Source organism: Schistocerca gregaria, chromosome 6 (genome assembly GCF_023897955.1).
Source record: "Schistocerca gregaria isolate iqSchGreg1 chromosome 6, iqSchGreg1.2, whole genome shotgun sequence".
Taxonomy (NCBI): Eukaryota; Metazoa; Arthropoda; class Insecta; order Orthoptera; family Acrididae; genus Schistocerca; species Schistocerca gregaria.
Window position 1 is genome coordinate 54,670,867 of NC_064925.1, and position 17,444 is coordinate 54,688,310.

Genomic DNA, 17,444 nt, shown 5'->3' on the forward strand with positions numbered 1-17,444 from the left:
TCGAGCGGATGGAGGCGTACGGATATGAAGACAACCTCATGAATCCATGGACCCTGCATGTCAGCAGGGGACTGTTCAAACTGGTGGAGGCTCTCTAATGGTGTGGGGAGTGTGCAGTTGGTGCAATATGGGACCCTAGATACGACTCTCACAGGTGACACCTACGTAAGAATCCTGTCTGATGACCTGTATCCATTAGTGTCCATTGTGCATTCCGACGGACTTGGGCAATTCCAGCAGGACAATGCGACACCCCACACGTCCAGCGTCCAGAACTGCTGCAGGAAGCCTCCAGGAACACTCTTCTCAGTTTATACACTTCCGCTCGCTACCGAGGCATGAACATTATTTAGCACATCTGGGATGCCTTGTAATGTGGTATTTCGAAGAGATTTCCACCCCCTGGTACTCCTTCGCATTTACGGACAACCCTGCGGGATTTGTGGTGTCATTTCCCTCCAGCACTTCTTCAGACGTCCATGCCATGTCGTGCTGCGGCACTTCTCCGTGTTCCCTGGGGCTCTACACGATATTAGGCAGGTGTACCAGTTTCTTTGGCTCTTCAGTGTAGTAGCAAGTTCAGGTCACGGCGATGGATACGGATCTCGCACGCTGCTCTCTAAAGCGGTCCACAGAGGTTCAATAATACTAAGATATGGTGACTGTGCTGGCCACAAGAGATGCAACAGTTCATCCTTGTGCTCACAAAACCAGTCCTAGACGACGCGGGCTGTGGGAACAGGGGCCCTGTCGTCTCTGAAGACGGTATCACCGTTGCCAAACAAACGTTATACCATCGGATGGATCAGATGAGCCAAAATGGTGACATAAACCTTGGCAGTAATGAGACCTTGCAGAGTGACCATGATGCTCATGGAATACCACGATACGGCTGCGCAATGACCATCCAGCCTCTGCCATATTTCACTCTGCCAGAAGTTGGAAACAGTGAGACAAGGCATATCCAACCAAATGACTTTGTTCCATTGCTCCATAGTCCAGACTTCGTGGATTCTGCACCACGTTTCCCTGTGGAGGGCAGCTGCATCACTGGCAAGTGGTTTTGGAGTTCCAGCTTGCCCTACAATTTCCAGCTTTACGGAACCGCCTTCGAGTTGTTTTGATGCTAACAGGTTTCACTAGTCCGACAGTCAGTTCTTCAGTAATTTTTGCATCTACCGCCCCTTATTTCTCGTCTCACTTCTTTTCAGTGATCGTATGTCACGATCACGTGTTGTGACTAGTGGATGATGTTTCTCCGCTTTTGCTGTATGTCGTTTGAATGTTTGATATGGTGCCTCCTGAAACACGAAACACTTCGGCTACCTTGGTAACGGAAGGACCGACAATTTGCCCACGTCAGAATTCACTCAACTGTGACGTAATGCACTCACAACTACATAGAAGACTGTTGTGCCCACGACTGACACCTGCCGTATATTGAGGATAACGCACAGGTGGCGCTCGTCGTGAAATACAGCAGCGCAGCCTGCAGGCTTGGCTGGCGTTTGACTTTATGTTCAGCCATGCATTTCTCGCGGTGCGTCCATATTTATGTCCAACCCCTGTAGACGGTGGTTTCTCCCTTTCTCCAGCAAGATAGGAGATGATTAGCAGTCGAACAAGATACGAGTACACTCAACCACGCGCATATGGTGGTTTGCGGAGTATGTAGATGCAAATGTTAACAGAAGTTAGTCGAAAATTTGTCTATGTAATGTTTGCGAATCTATCCTTACACCATCTGTGCAACTATAGTTTCCGTCAGCGTTTCAGGTCGTAATACATGAAGAACTGTTTGAGCTACTCTATACAGTGCGTTGTTTATATTCACGTTGACTTGATGCAGAAAGTGTCCATTGCTTACCTCATCAATCAGTTCGACGTTTCACCGGTTCTTCAAACATCGTATTTCGATTTCAATATAATTCTTCGGGACGTATGACTGCGCTATGAGGTAACGAAATTCCCAGTGTATTAGCCACCTTTACAGCGAAATAGCGGTGCCTAGCTGCAATTTCAGGTAGGCACCTTGACAGCGCAATAACGGAATCTAATATGTTCTAGAGTGTATTCAGAAGTCGTCTTACTTTGCTTCATTACCGGATTAGTTTTCAACGAGTAGCCATGTCTGTAACAAAAACGTTGTACTTTTGTTATATCTCTTCAAATAATGTGTCTTAGAAGAACAATCGACAAATCTTACGTTTTTAAGCCAGTCTTTGGGCACGTGCGTCTGTCTCTAGGGAAACTCTGTTTCTTCGCAGATTCTCCAGTTTAGCGTCCTCTGCTTCAGACTTTAGGGGCCACGTTTGTTGTATAAATTTCTTTCCTGTCTTCTGGATCACGGTCAGGTTTGTGGTAGCCATCCCTTCGATAAACTCAAAAACATTAAATGCACAAATCGTATGTGTGTTGCTAACTTACTTACATACGTCTGACGACGGAGATACAAGCCAACTTGTGACATGGGATACAGAAACATTATAAAAATGACTTCATGGTTACTAGCGTATTTAAATTGATTGTAGCCTAAAAATTTGTTTTCCATTTGTTTCCTGTCTGGAAATTGCTGATTTCCACGATTTTCTTATGTTTCTTGTTTTAGTCCTAGCTGACAATCTGTGCAAAATAAATCCATTTCCTGATGGGTGATTTACGTGTAAGAAGACCTCTTCCTTCCTTGAAAATCTACATTTTTTTCTGCTCTTATTTGTTGAATAAGTGTATTGATAGTAAAAACTATGATTCATTCGAACAGGTAAACGTTTTAACAGTTTAATTTGAAATTTATTTACAAATATTTAATGATTTGCAGTGACGGCTAGAAGAATATGTTTAGTCTGACTGATAGCTGCTCACATCGGCTCCTCAATATCAATCACAAATTACGTTAAATTCCGAGCTATTGTTCATCACATCCAAAAGCATGCGTTTTAAATGAAGAGTCAAATGTAAAGATCCTGGAAGTTAAGTGGATATTTATGAACTGGAGCAGTTTTATTTTCGCTGGAGCAGAGACTGCTACCCCACCACATCCTATAGATGACGACGACGATGACGGCGGGGACTAGTGTATCAGGCAGTCCACAGTGAAAACTGAGTACGGCGGAACACATCTAATAGATTAATTAGGACGCTGCGTAAAATTCAAAGAAAAACTTCCAAGGCTTAAAAAATGTATAAGAAGAGTGGCGGAAGTTACATGTAGGTCTCGAGTCATGCCCAATGACCCAAAGAAGTTAACACACTTATAGGCATGGGAAACTATATGAATTTTATCAACAAAGACAAGAGAAATCCATGTTCGAACTTTCTCAGGAAACTATGTAGCGTATCGAGACTCAAACTTGGGCCGGCCGCGGTGGTCACGCGGTTCTAGGCGCGCAGTCCGGAACTGTGCGACCGCTACGGTCGCAGGTTCGAATCCTGCCTCGGGCATGGATATGTGTGATGTCATTAGGTTAGTTAGGTTTAAGTAGTTCTAAGTTTTAGGGGACTGATGACCATAGCAGTTTAGTCCCATAGTGCTCAGAGCCATTTCAACCATTTTTGAACTCAAACTTGGGCCTTTCCTTTCGCAAAGAACGCGTTACTGGCTGAACACTCTGGACACGATTGATGTACTCTGTCCAAGATATTACACAGGCAGCTTCACAGTTCGTATTTCAGGCTTCCAAGGGTTACAGAGGGGACATAGCAGATGGAGTTTTGATCAGTAACCCATGTCTGGAAGCACACTGGACTCGCATTCGGGAGGACGACGGTTCAATCCTGCGTCCGGCCATCCTGATTTAGGTTTTCCGTGATTTCCCTAGATCACTTCAGGCAAATGCCGGGATGGTTCCTTTGAAAGGGCACGGCCGATTTCCTTCCCCATCCTTCCCTAATCCGAGCTTGCGCTCTGTCTCTAATGACCTCGTTGTCGACGGGACGTTAAACACTAATCTCCTCCTCCTCCATGTCTGGAAGTGTGCGATTCGGATGTAAAGTAAGTTTGAAGGTGGCATCACTTTCCGACCTCCCGCGTCACGGTTCGAACACAGTGGAGACAATGAGTGCCGACGTGTGCGCTACACAGGAGGTGCTCCACTTGGCGACATCGCTGTTCGTTGCACAATGTGTAAGTCCGACAAGTGCTTTCCTACACATGGGGCACATGCTCCGTACGCGTTAGTGCGCGTTCGTGAAGCACCTCAGCCAACCTTCCTACGTGTCAAACTAACAGTTTCTGGCAGTCGCTACTGCAGTCTGACGAAAAGGGTATGTGATGGACTGAGGCGCTACGGGAAACGTCATCAATGCATGCGTTGTGCAACTCTACCGTTACGTACCGTACCGTGTAGCGGGAGATCAGAAAATGATCCAACCTTCAAAATTGTTTTATATCCAAACAATACGTTTCCAGACACGGGTCCCTTTACCTACCACGTTCCTTCTGCAACCGCTAGAAGCCTACAACACAAATTGTAAGACGTCTTGTACAAAGAACTATTGTTATTTACGATAACAGATTTTTGTAAGCCATGAAAGCTGCGTTCTGAAAATTTCTTTCCAAGTCACGTCATAAAATTTGTGCCGGCCGGAGTGACGTACGGTTCTAGGCACTACAATCTGGAACCGAGCGACCGCTACGGTCGCATATTCGAATCCTGCATGGATATTTGTGATGTCCTTATGTCAGTTAGGTTTAATTAGTTCCAAGTTCTAGGCGACTGATGACCTCAGAAGTTAAGACGCATAGTGCTCAGAGCCATTTGAACCATAAAATTTGTAAAAAATATGTGTAAATACTCCGAATTTTAACAGACAACAATACTGACATGGTTAAGAAACCTTTAAGAATAAACGACTCAAGATAGATAAGGCTGCAGTGAGCCGTCAGTGTTGTTCGCTCAGTACGTTTGGAGTAAGGAAATTATAACTTCCTATTATTAAACCGGAACTGGCCAGATGGTCTAAAACTGTAATAACGTTATTGCTACAGCAAATGGTGACTCATTTTCGAAAGCAACTGCAGACAGATACGGATTGTGACCTTAACGTGAGGGAGCTTGCTACAGAAAACAAAGCCGTTAAGTAGCAGCTCCCAGGCTACGACCGGTGCGCGCGCGCCCCTGACGAGGCTTAGAGCGCGCGACGTGGCCACGGCCGGTAGGACGCGCGGCTACGGTTTCGGCCGCACTGGTCGCCTCCGTCGTCAGGTCGGGTTTCACCGAGGCCGGCTGCTGCCCTCGGCCTCACGGAAAGGGTGCCACGGGCCGGCTCGTCCCGCGCTGGACTCGCTTCTTGCAGTCGGCCTGCTAATATGCCTGCTCAAATAGCCCTAAATACCGTAACATCCGATCGTCAACACATCTTCCGGCTTCATTGTAAATGTAGAATCATCAGGGTTTAACGTATACTACACAACGAGCTCATTAAGGACACAGCATTGGAATTGGGGAAGTGTATCTGTACGGTGCGAAAAGTGGCTGAAAACTAGAATGACAACAAAAAAAATTAAGTTTTGGTCACACAAATTTAAAGATTGTCGATTCAACTAAATAACTAGGGATTACAGTTACAAACAACTTAAATTTCGCCCATCACACAGAACGCGTTGTAGAGAACATGAAAGAAACGGCTGTGTGTTATTGAAAGGACGCCAGCAGTTCTACTCGAGAGATCGCCTACACTAAGAGTGCCCGTCCTCCTCTGGAGTGACGCTGCGAGGCACAGGATTCTTACCAGGCAGCATTTAAGGAGAACATTGAAAGGTTCAAAGAAGGGAAGCTCATTTTGTACTATCGCGAAAGAGACAGGTCGCTTAGCGTCTCCAATATGATAAGCTGGGGTGGCAAACATAAAACCTAACCCTTTCTAGTTGCGGTGAATTTTCATTCACCAGTTCTCTAGTCCTATTGCCAAAATATTTGACAGCTCCCGTCTACACAGAGAGAAATGTTCACAACAATAGCCGGCCGGTTTTGCCGAGTGGTTCTAGGCGCTTTAGTCTGGAACGACGCGACCTTTACGGTCGCAGGTTCGAATCCTGCCTCGAGCACGGATGTGTGTGATGTCCTTAGCTTAGTTAGGTTTAAGTAGTTCTAAGTTATAAGGGACTGATGACCTCAGATGTTAAGTCCCATAGTGCTCAGAGCCATTTCAAACAATGTGATCACAGCAATAAAGTGAGATTTCTCTCATTTCTCAGAGCTCGCAAGGAGATATTTCGGTGTTGATTTTCCTCACGTGTTATTCGAGAGTGCGACTATACATAGAGACACTCTAAGTGGGTCTATGAAGCTTCAACCACATGCTTACATTTAAATTTTAGAGTAATCATGTAAACGAATATACCGGCCGTGTCCATTTCAAAGGAATCACTCTTGTAGTTATTGTGACAATGTTTACCGTTTGGTGAACGTGCGAAACCACCTGTTTTTAGGACAACTACCTAGCTTATCGAAGAGTTGATGGTGGTGCTTTGACGTTTAACGGTAGCTACTGAAGTTAAGCAGGTATCTTCAGTACTCTGAGCTGACCAACATACACTGCTCGCTTTTTCTGGCATACGTATCACCGTCGTGGTTCATACTTCTTGTGTGCTCCGTTGCCTGCAGGCTGTTTCTTATTTGTGATTGTAGTTCAGCCAATTTTCACGAAATGTTCAGGAATTATATAGACGAATCTTTCTTGTGAATAACTCTTTCCGTTAGTGGAACCGCATCAAAGTGTCTACAGTAGTTCCTCAGATTCGCTTTCACATACAGGCAGATAAACTACGTATAATAAATTAATCATCTGGCTACTTGCTTTTAGTAAACAGTTCTGGAACCTTTGCCACTTCGTACTTTTTTTTCATTACAGACCAAATGACAGGAAAACACTGCACTTGGGCACTTAAAAAAGCTTCACAGATCTTAAAGAGTTCTCTTTCTTTATCGATGCAGTTACACTGTGGAACTGACTAAAAACCATCACATAATCATATACACCATTACAGATGGTCTTTCACGACTCACATTTGGATTAAGGTTGGCATTTTTGTACGCCTCGTGTGCGAAAATACGTTCCGAGGTACAGAAATGAGTAAAACGCTCTTTATCAGCCCACATTACGCGGTTGTCCAAGTTTAGTGTACCTCGAGTGAATGGGGTCTCATCTTTGCATACACCACGTTTCCAAGGATCGAGAGCAGTGGTACCAACATTTTGGCTACGTACGTCTGTCCGACACTGGTTTCCTAGACGTGCAGTCAATTTGAGCTGTCTGTTTCCTACTAGTGATACGAGGATCAGACGCAACCAGCTTCTTTCCCGCTCTCCTTTTTATCTATTGGTAGCTTACACTGCCTGTTAAACACAGTAGCGGAATACAACTATTTTCCATTCTGTCTTCTGTTAACTGCCATGACACTATCCCTGTGAATATGTGATTGTTGCTACAAATGCGGCAAGCAAACGGTCTCTCGAAACCTACCCTATCTGAAAATTTGCGAGGCCTACGGGATGCTATATGACTACTACCCACAGCCTCGCAAACCTACAGGCGGATCTGAAAAATTTCAGGGGATACTTTACATCAAGCGGTCCGCAAGAGAATGTCTGCATGAGTCAGAAAAAGTAGACCACAAATTAGATGAAATTAAGCAATACATTACAGAGACCGTCAAAGTTGCAATATTAATTTCCTTTATTCCTTAAGGACTAGTTGTGGCCCTAAGCTCATTATTAAATCATCCCAAAAACAGAAACAATACAGTGAGCACTTTATACTTTGCAAAACGGTGCCACAGTATAAAGATAACTGATGACAGTTGGTAAATACCAATAAGTTATGCAATAACATGCATTACGACAGGCACATGAATGTTTACTGTAGTTAAATACATCTTTGGTACAAATCAGTACTTCGTTCATCCATTTGAAACACTGAAGGGTAAACGACATTATGAAGACCAGGATAGGGTACACTTACCGGAACTGCGCAGTCTAGGGTATGATATTTTACAAATGTTTTTTTCACTTCTTACAGTTTGTTGTAGTTCTTCATAAAGTGGTTGACCGCGCATGCGTTAACAAGCATTACACAATATACATTTCAAATACAAGCAAAAATCTTTACAAGAAGATATTTGAGTAACAGTTGCTAACGGAAGCAAGGGGGGCGTCTATACTTCATCATGCCAGCGCAATATCAGCCTAATCGATAAAACGAATTTCGAACACCTGGACGAAGCTAGTCATACAAAAACAAATTTTCAGAACATCAACAAATAGAATCATAGACAAACTTAAATGACAACTTAGGACGACTGGTGTGATAGGGAAGCCCAATTTGATTAAAGCAACATTCAGTTATAAGGCCATTACATAGAAGATCGACATAAAAAATGATAAAACCACACAGTCAAACAAAAACCATTATATAAAATCGGATATAAAGGATAACTTATACAAGTTTACGCTAGACTATGTGGTTTTACCACTATTTTATGTCTGACTTTCGTGTAATGGCTTTATACCTGACTGTGTGATTTTAATCATGTTGGGCTTTCCTATCTTGTCATGCCGGACAGCTACAATGCTGAAATTAGTTCACATGAATTATATGTTTATATCGGGATATAAAAGTATTTCTTTTTCCTTTATACAACCCCTCTTGATCACTTGTACGTCCACCCTAGTACAGAATGTATTGGATGGAACAAAACTGAGCTTACCTATCAAAATTTGTGAATGAAGCTAAGAAAATCTGCTGTATCGGAAACTGCTCTTCAGTTAACATCCAAGAACAGTTAACTTGACACTGAAAAGAGAAGTGGGAGAGAAATCTGTAGAGGAAGATGTAGACTAGATCATGCCTACCAGCTTATAGGGGATGTTAAGTGCTGTAGTAACGAAAAAGCTAGCAGGAGATACGGAGATACAGAGGGTAGCTTCAAAACAGTCGTCAGGCTGGTGACTTTGGAAAACTCCACAGTATATGATGGTACACAGTATATGACAAACAGAACTGTTTAAATGTTGATAACCGAAAGCTAGAAGAGCATGTCTCGCATATCACACCTTATCGATGTTTACGATTACTACTAAGAATCGAAACTAGTAGGAAGCGAAAACAAGAAAGTCTTCTTGCAAAAAGTGCAACTTTTCCAGAATACTGTTCGACTCTAGATGTTGGAGTGGCCAATTCTAGAAGACTGGCCCAGCGAGTGGACTGCGTATTAAGTCGCACGGCAGCCGGCAGACATTTTCCACATTCAGAGACGAAATGCGAGGACCTCGAAACGTCGGCGTAGCCGCTTACGAAAGTGCAACAAAAATGCTCAGTTAACTTAAGGCGGAATATCTGGAAGAAGGATAACATTTCCCGAGAAATCCCCTTCGAAAAATTTACAGATCATCAGAGTAAGATAAAATTTTTCACTCGCTCAGCAAGCGACTGGAACAGGACAGAACTCGTCACTCACTGTGCAATCTCCCGTGTTCGATAAATCAAGCTGTGGCAGTTAACGCGTGTTTTCGGTCTCATATAAATGAAATCTAGCTTGGAAGCTGTGTCAGGAAGTGAACAATAACGACATGCTATGAAAATTAATATTGAAGTAAAATGCGTTATCCCAATTAACAAAAGGTGAAGAAAGTTGTATACATTCATGCTTAATTTTATACAAATCACCGACGAAATGTGGAAGACACTGTTGATTGAGTTACTGGATAGCTATTTACCTAAATAGCTGTAGTTTATTAAATTAAAACTTCTTGTGTTACGGGAATTTTAACGCACCGTTCCATAATTTTTCTGCCTAAAAGAAATATTTTGATAGAGTTATGAAAAGTAAGACGGCTGCCCTACTCCAATTTCCTTACTAGGAAGCGTAACTATTTTCGCGACCTTTACAATGTTACTTCCATGACGGCTATGGTGGAAGAGCTAGCGAGAAAAATCGTCGCCAGCTTACACATAGCGCTCTTGCAACATGGTTAGTCAAATAACGCTATCGACTTCAAGTGCACACACAACAATTTTCCTTACGGCAGCAGGTCGTTCCGAGAATGCTTAAGGGACGAGAAATATCCATCTAGAGCAGTTCACCACCAACTGGAATATTCTGAAAGCAGAGCTGAATACTCTTTGGTATCAGTGAAGTGCAGTTTAAATAGTAGACCTATTTTTCCTTCAGGATGATAATCTACTCTCCCTTACGTGGCGTGTGTGATATGTGGTGCACTATTTTTTATTTTTTGACTTTCCATTTCACCATGATCCTAATAATTTGAAGGTTTTACACGTGCAAGAGCTCGGTTATACTTATGTCACAGACTCTGTTAGTGTTTCCGTGATACTCTCTTGGAGGCTAAACAAATTCGTGATAAATGGTACAGCATAATTCCAAAGGGATTATTGCAAGTGACCACTCTGTGTTTCTGAATTCTGATCATAAATTGCTGTGACGCACGTTTTCCTGTTAGTATATTTTCTACGTACTGCTTGCACCATATTCAACAGTTAATGTTAATCGTATTTACTTACATTTAAAACCAATAGTTATTTTCTGTACAGAAAGTTAAGTCCATTAACCATGCTGCAATTCCCCATAACAAGTTTGCAGCGATATCAGTTCCATACACACAGTAGTGTTTTCCCGTAACAGCGGGAGACACCTACTGACAGTTTCACAACACATTAGCAACTTTCTTAGCAGACTATGAGCAACTTGCTTCTGGTTTTTGCAAAAATATTTTTTCTGTGTCTCTAATGAACATTAACCCTTACAGTTTTGTTAAAATATTACTGTTAAACCCCTAATTACTGTGTTGTATAAATTACTAGAAACTAAATAAACTAAATAAACTCCAAGATAAGAAGAAGCGTGTTTCGTATTTACGGACGGTAAAAAGAGTGGCACTGAAAAAAGAATTTCATTCGAATACAGTTTACATTGGATTACACCTTCATGAAAACCATATAGCTGCAAAATATTTCAATTGTCAACACTTGGCCTTCTTTCAAGACAAACCTATTACCAAAAGCCTGATCGGTCATATAATGGAAAGAAGTTAATGAAAAACCATTGTTAATATATTAGAACTGACCTCAAAATCACAACTTGATTGTTGAAGACTTTCCATCAGGGGTTATGGTACACATACACTGTAAACCACTGAAACCTCAAAGTAACGAATGAAAAATCTATAAACGTTTCATTACTTAAATTCTAGTAACAGTGCATCACATGACTTACACCACACAGTTTGCGACGAATTTAACAAGGTAAATACGCTCATAATTCGAAATATATGAGAAGTATACTTCAATGAAACGAAGTCAGAATTCCTGTTGAGATCAACTAAGTAGGTCTGGTGCAATAATGTTTGTATGCAAACTCTTAAATCTGCAAATACCCACCGAAGTGTTTAGTAAGCAAGTTAAGTTTATGACCTTGGCTGCAATGTGTCACTAATATCTTTCACGAATTCGTTTTCATTCTATGACTGCTCTGAATTTTGATAATATCATTATCCCTAAGACAGCTCATGTTGTGGATTTGGCATCTGTGAAGATGTTATACAAGACATATTTTTCGATAGCAAGACACGGTTTAGATACGGAGTGTATAATGTGAAAAGAAAATCCTGTCAGGATGTATAGTTCAGTAGGTCTACCCGGGCACAGCGGACTATTTGCGTGCCAGCTGACTCTTCCATAATCCCTTTGAACTAAATTTGAACCCGCAATGCTTTAGTAATAAGGACAAAATTTAAATTGAATGTAGAACATGGGTGCATATCACCCTTACGACAGTTCGTGCAGACATGTCGAACTGTATTTCTTATTTGTTCAGCTTCAATATCATTTCCAAAAACTTAGTCAATTGTTCAGAGAACGGTACAAAGCGCTGTTGCATATACCCTCTAGCATATACCTGCTCAGGCGATTACAAAAGAGATATACTGGTGCTCTAGCTTTTAGTTGGGGGTGCTGTGTATTTTATTTGATAAAGACTGAAATCATTAGCTCCTAACGCTCCGCTAAGGAAGGGTACTTTTGGGATAGGCAGCTTGTTACGGATTGCCGTTTTTTTCTATACACAGTACCACAAGCCAAAACAGTTAGTGCAAATCAGTGCCCATCTGTCACTGGAAAGATTCACAACAATGTGATATCGAGATGTCTTCTGGCGATGGAATGAACCAGTACACCTCAGTTTCGGTAAGGCATACACTTATTGGGAGAACTATAAATGTCTTACAAAAACTACAGATGACCGTTTTCTCTGGACGTCTGGGCCCCATATCAAGTTGCCTTAACGACAGAGACTGAGAAATTTCTACGAAGAGATGTGCATTCCATCGCTGTTCTCTTCATCGTGACAGCTGTGACAAAAATTCCCAAGAAGCCACCGTGGAAGCAACTGCATGAACGGCGCTGTTTATGAAATAGAATTTCCTTACTTCGAGTACAAGATATTTGTTACGTCTTCCAATATTCTTTTCATGGGAAGACCAACACGGCAAATTAGAGAAATTTTAAAGATTATATATGTGTCAGAATTGTGATTTTTTGCATCAACATCCTTTATCTTACGTCTGAAACTGAAGGCCGACGGTGAGAAAGAAGTTGGCATATAGTGCTTCAGGGCAGGATAGATATGGGCAGCAAACCGCGGAATGTCCGTGTGGAGTCGTGCAAGGAGCGCTTGAACTGCCAGTCTCCCGGCGTGTGCTCGGGGCTATTCAGACAGATGCATCGGCAGCGACTGGGGCGCACAGCCGCCAGCGGAAATGCCCCGTTTAAGATGATTGCCTTGCCTTGCTTTACTGCAGGGAGACGGAGTTGGCGAAATTGCCGTCACGCCTCTGGCGTTTGTAATCTCGCTTCAATTGTGATCTACGCGGCGTCTCCGAGACATCTAAGTGGTTATCTTGAGGCGCGGGCTAACAGCCATCGCACAAAGTGGCAATTCTTTTTCCATTTGTCGGCACTGCTGACCACGTGCTGAGGGCTGCTCTCACGGCTGTCCGACAAGTGCATTTGCACTAACACAGTGAACGGACGATATTATTCATCGACGTGCATCGCTTAAATTTCCTCAACAGGCGTGTGATACTGAAAGCGTCTCCCATCCTTGATCGTCGCTATCTACGTTAGACAAGTAGCTGGTGGTCAGTAAACTGCTGTCTTAGAAAAGACCAATAACCGCTCCACGCACCGACTCTCCAAAAAATGGAACCCCCAAATAATATATAATACACACTGAAGCAACAAAAAACTTGTACGGAGCAGGCCGGAGTAGCCGAACGGTTCTAGGCGCTGCAGTCTGGACCCGTGCGACAGCTACGGTCGCAGGTTCGAATCCTGCCTCGGGCATGGATGTGTGTGTTGTCCTTGGGTTCGTTAGGTTTAAGTAGTTCTAAGTTCTAGGGAACTGATGACCTCAGCAGTTAAGTCCCACAGTGCTTAGAGCCATTTGAACCATTTTTTGAAACTTGTACGGGCATGCGTTTTTAACTACATAGATACGTAAACAGGCAACATATGGCGCTAGTGTCGGCAACGCCTATATAAAACAAATGTCTGGCGCAGTTATTAGATCCGTTACTGGTCTACAATGGCAGGTTATCGAGATTTAAGTGAGTTTGTACGTGGTGTTATAGTTAGCGCACGAGAAATGGGACACAGCACCTCCGAGGTAGCGATGAAGTGGGATTTTCCGTACGACCATTGCACGAGTGTACCGTGAATATCAGGAATCTTGTAAAACATCAAATCTCCGACGTCGTTGCGGCCGGAAAAAGATCCTGCAAGAACGGGACCAAGGACGACTGAAGAGAATAGTTCAACATCACAGAAGTGCAGCTCTTTCGCAAACTGCTGGAGATTTCGATGCTGGGTCATCAACAAGTTTCAGCGTGCGAATCTTTCAACCAAACATCAACGATATGGGCTTTCGGAGCCAAAGGCCCCCTCGTGTATCCATGATGACTGTAAGATACAAAGCATTACTCCACGTCTGGGCCCGTCAACATCGACGTTGGACTATTCATGACTGGAAACGTGTTGCGTGGTCGGACGAGTCTCGTTTCGAATTGTATCGGGCGGATGGACGTGTACGGGTATGGACCCTGCATGTCAGCAGGGGACTGTTCAAGCTGGTGGAGGCTCTCTAATGGCGTGGGGCGCGTGCAGTTCGAATGATATAGGACCGTTGATACGTCTAGATACGACTCTGACAGGTGACACCTACGTAAGCATGCTGTCTGATCACCTGCATCCATTCATATCCATTGTAGATTCCGACGAACTGGGGCAGTTTCAGCAGGAAAATCCGACACCCTCTACGTCCAAAATTGTTCCAGAGTGGCTCCAGCAACAGTCTTCTGAGTTTCAACACAACGCCACAGACATGAACATCATTGAGCTTATCTGTGATTCTTTGCAACCTGCTGTTCAGAAGCGACTCCAACCCCTCGTACTCTTACGGATTTATGGACAGCCCTGCTGGATTCATGGTGTCAGTTCCTCTAGAAATACTTGATACGTTATTCGAGTCCATGCCACGTCGTGTTGCGGCACTTCTGCTTGCTCGCAGGGTCCCTATACGATTTTAGGCAGGCGTACCAGATTTTTTGGGTCTTCAGCAAATATATTTAGCATATTGTTTCTAACCAAAAAAACCGACAAAATGTAATATATCAACAGACTGTATCTAGTAGATAATACGCTTATTGTATATATAAAAAGAAACATGTATTTCAGGCCACTGATGATGCTTCCCAAATAAATGAAGCGAAACGCGTATGGCAACAAACAAACTGCCTTCATTTAGTTGCATAGACGGCACATACCTCCACGAATTTAAGGCAACTAAAGGATAAGACGGAAAACAGTTAAAAATGACGATATTTAGCATAGTTTAGACATGATTCGAAATGAGTATCTGTTAAGGTAATTTCCCAAACATTTCAATTCTTATGGCGTCGTATTTTCTGAAGTGTGAGAGCCATTCAAATGAAAACGAGACCGATGGAAAAATAAGTTAGCTGTTTATTGTTTCGAAAGAATTCTGTATTCTTTCTTCAGGGCGCCAAAAATATGGAAATCGCATGGGGAGAGATCGAAGAATGTGCAAGGGCTTCCCAGGAAACTTCTGCAGCGTAGTCGAAACAACAGGTACGCCAGCTCCGAGAAAGTCATGACGAACTTTTCCTTTGACTGCAAGGGCAGGATTTTATGCAACGTAGCGCAACAATTAACACATGGCGGTACGTGGACACTTTGTTAAAATTGAAGCGCGCCATCAATTCCAGACACCGAGGAATATTGACGGTCAGCATCATTTTGTTGCAGGATAATACCCGTCAGCACGATCCGCTGGGAAGCCCTTACACATCCTCCACACAGTCCCGATCTCACCCCACGCGATTTACGTATTTTTGGAGCCCTGGAGAAGGACGTTCGTGGCTGTCGATTTGCTTCGGACGGAGAGGTGCCCGGCTGTGCACACTCCTGGTCCCGTAGGCTACGGCAAACGCTTTTGCGCGAAGGCATTGACCGCCTCGACTCACAGCGAGATAAATGTATGAATAGTTATGGCAATTACTCCTGAAATAATAAACAGCTTACTAATTTTTTCTCATCTGTCTCGTTTTCATTTGACTGACCCTTACGTGTCCTACAACCATCTAATTTTTGTAGGTTCATTCAGTGATGTACTTGGAGAGTGTGTGCAAACTGTGTTACGAATTGAGTTCATAGGAAAGAAGTGATCAATGAAAACGTCACGCCTGATGCTGCAATTTTTTTGTATGAACTGCGAAAATGTAGTAAGCAATAAACTTTTTCCTTTTATTGGTTTATGGGGAGGGATGTCAGCGACAGAAAATTTCGAAAAGGTTTGATATTACGTGTAAAGCTTGTGAGGAATCGTAAAGCGATTTCATTCTGAAATAGTGACTGAATATGGTGTTGGTAAACCGCGCGTCTTGAGCTAAGCTGCCTCAAGTCGTGTACACAGTTTCCAGCTTCATCGTGTTAAACCTTTAACGTAAGATTGTACATGGTAGCATTTTACAATGTTAAATTCGACGAGTAATTTATATGAAACACTTCTTAAAACCGTTGTTATTTTTTTGCCCCAGGAAGCCGTTATTGTTACGAGCTTTGAGAGAAAATGACAAAGAAAAGTGAGAAGAATATAGTGCAGAAATTTTTTACAAAATACAGAATTAAGATAATTCTATTAATGAAAGTGTGTTTAGTGATGAAGCCAGTTTCCATACCTGCGGTGAAATGAATCGGCATAATCTTCGGAAATGGAACGAGGGTGAAACCACGTCACCTAATCGAACATGCTCGGGACTCGGGTATGGTAAATGGTTCGTTGCGCTGTAAGCTGTAAAAAAATTTACGGTCCATTTTTTCCGAGTCATTTGTAACCGGCACACCTTATCCGGACATTTTTGAACATTATCTGACGCCTCACCTACAACAGCATACTAATTTTCCAACAAGATGGCGCGCCACCACATTATCATCGTGAAGTTGTCGCGTGTCTACGTGGCTTGGATTCGACATGGTGGAAGTATATTCTGGCCACTACGATCACCTGATCTGACGCCAATGTACTTCTGTGTATGGGGTTACATTAAAGACAGAGTGTTTGTTCCTCCGATTCCGGGAAACGTCAACGAGCTGCGACAACGGATAACACGAGCAGTTGCCACCATACATCGAGACATGGTTCGTGGGATGTGACAGGAAACAGATTAGAGATGGGACATATTTCGTGTTACAAAAGGTAGCCACAATGAACATTTGTAGATAAAACTTTAAGATACACAGCATTCTGTGCTGTAACAAATATTTTAATTATGGGTTGTATAACTAATTCATAAAATATCCTGAACAATAATGTAGTGGCGGAAGAAGATGAAGATAAATCCTAGGCATCGGTGGCATCTGTTAAAAGTGGGGTTGACGGCAAGTTACATATGGACGGAGAAAACAATGTTCTGTGGCCGTCATCCTCTCTCCCAAACCCGGACCCTGGGGCGAGAACGTCGTGCGCTGGCTGGGTTCTGAGGTCTGCCTGATAGGGGGCAGCAGCCAGGCTCTGAGACGCCCCTTGCTGGCAGACTGTGCGCCAGCCACCTGCTGTGTCGGGGAACAGGTCTGCGGGCGGCGGAGCGCGCCGGCGTGCGGTGCTGACGGCGGAACGGGAACACCGGGCTGCAGGGCCGGCCGACACCGCTGACGTCACCACTCGGGATTCCGCCGTGGCCGCCAAGGCGGCGGAAACCTGCCAAAACAGCCCGCGCTCTCACGCTCACCGCCAGCAAACTTTGTGCACTCCCACTTTCCTCCAGCACCGACAGAGCTGCCATGTTCCGCGACATCCCTTTATCGTCTCTGCCCCTAATACGGTTGTTGTTGTGGTCTTCAGTCCTGAGACT

The 17,444-nt window shown here is 43.4% G+C and overlaps 1 protein-coding gene across 1 annotated transcript in view; it reads right to left on the minus strand.

Annotated features, from left to right (window-relative positions):
• Positions 1 to 17,444, minus strand: part of LOC126278722 (histone-lysine N-methyltransferase SETD1A-like) — a 493,303-nt gene that overhangs the window by 95,880 nt on the left and 379,979 nt on the right. The window lies entirely within an intron of this gene.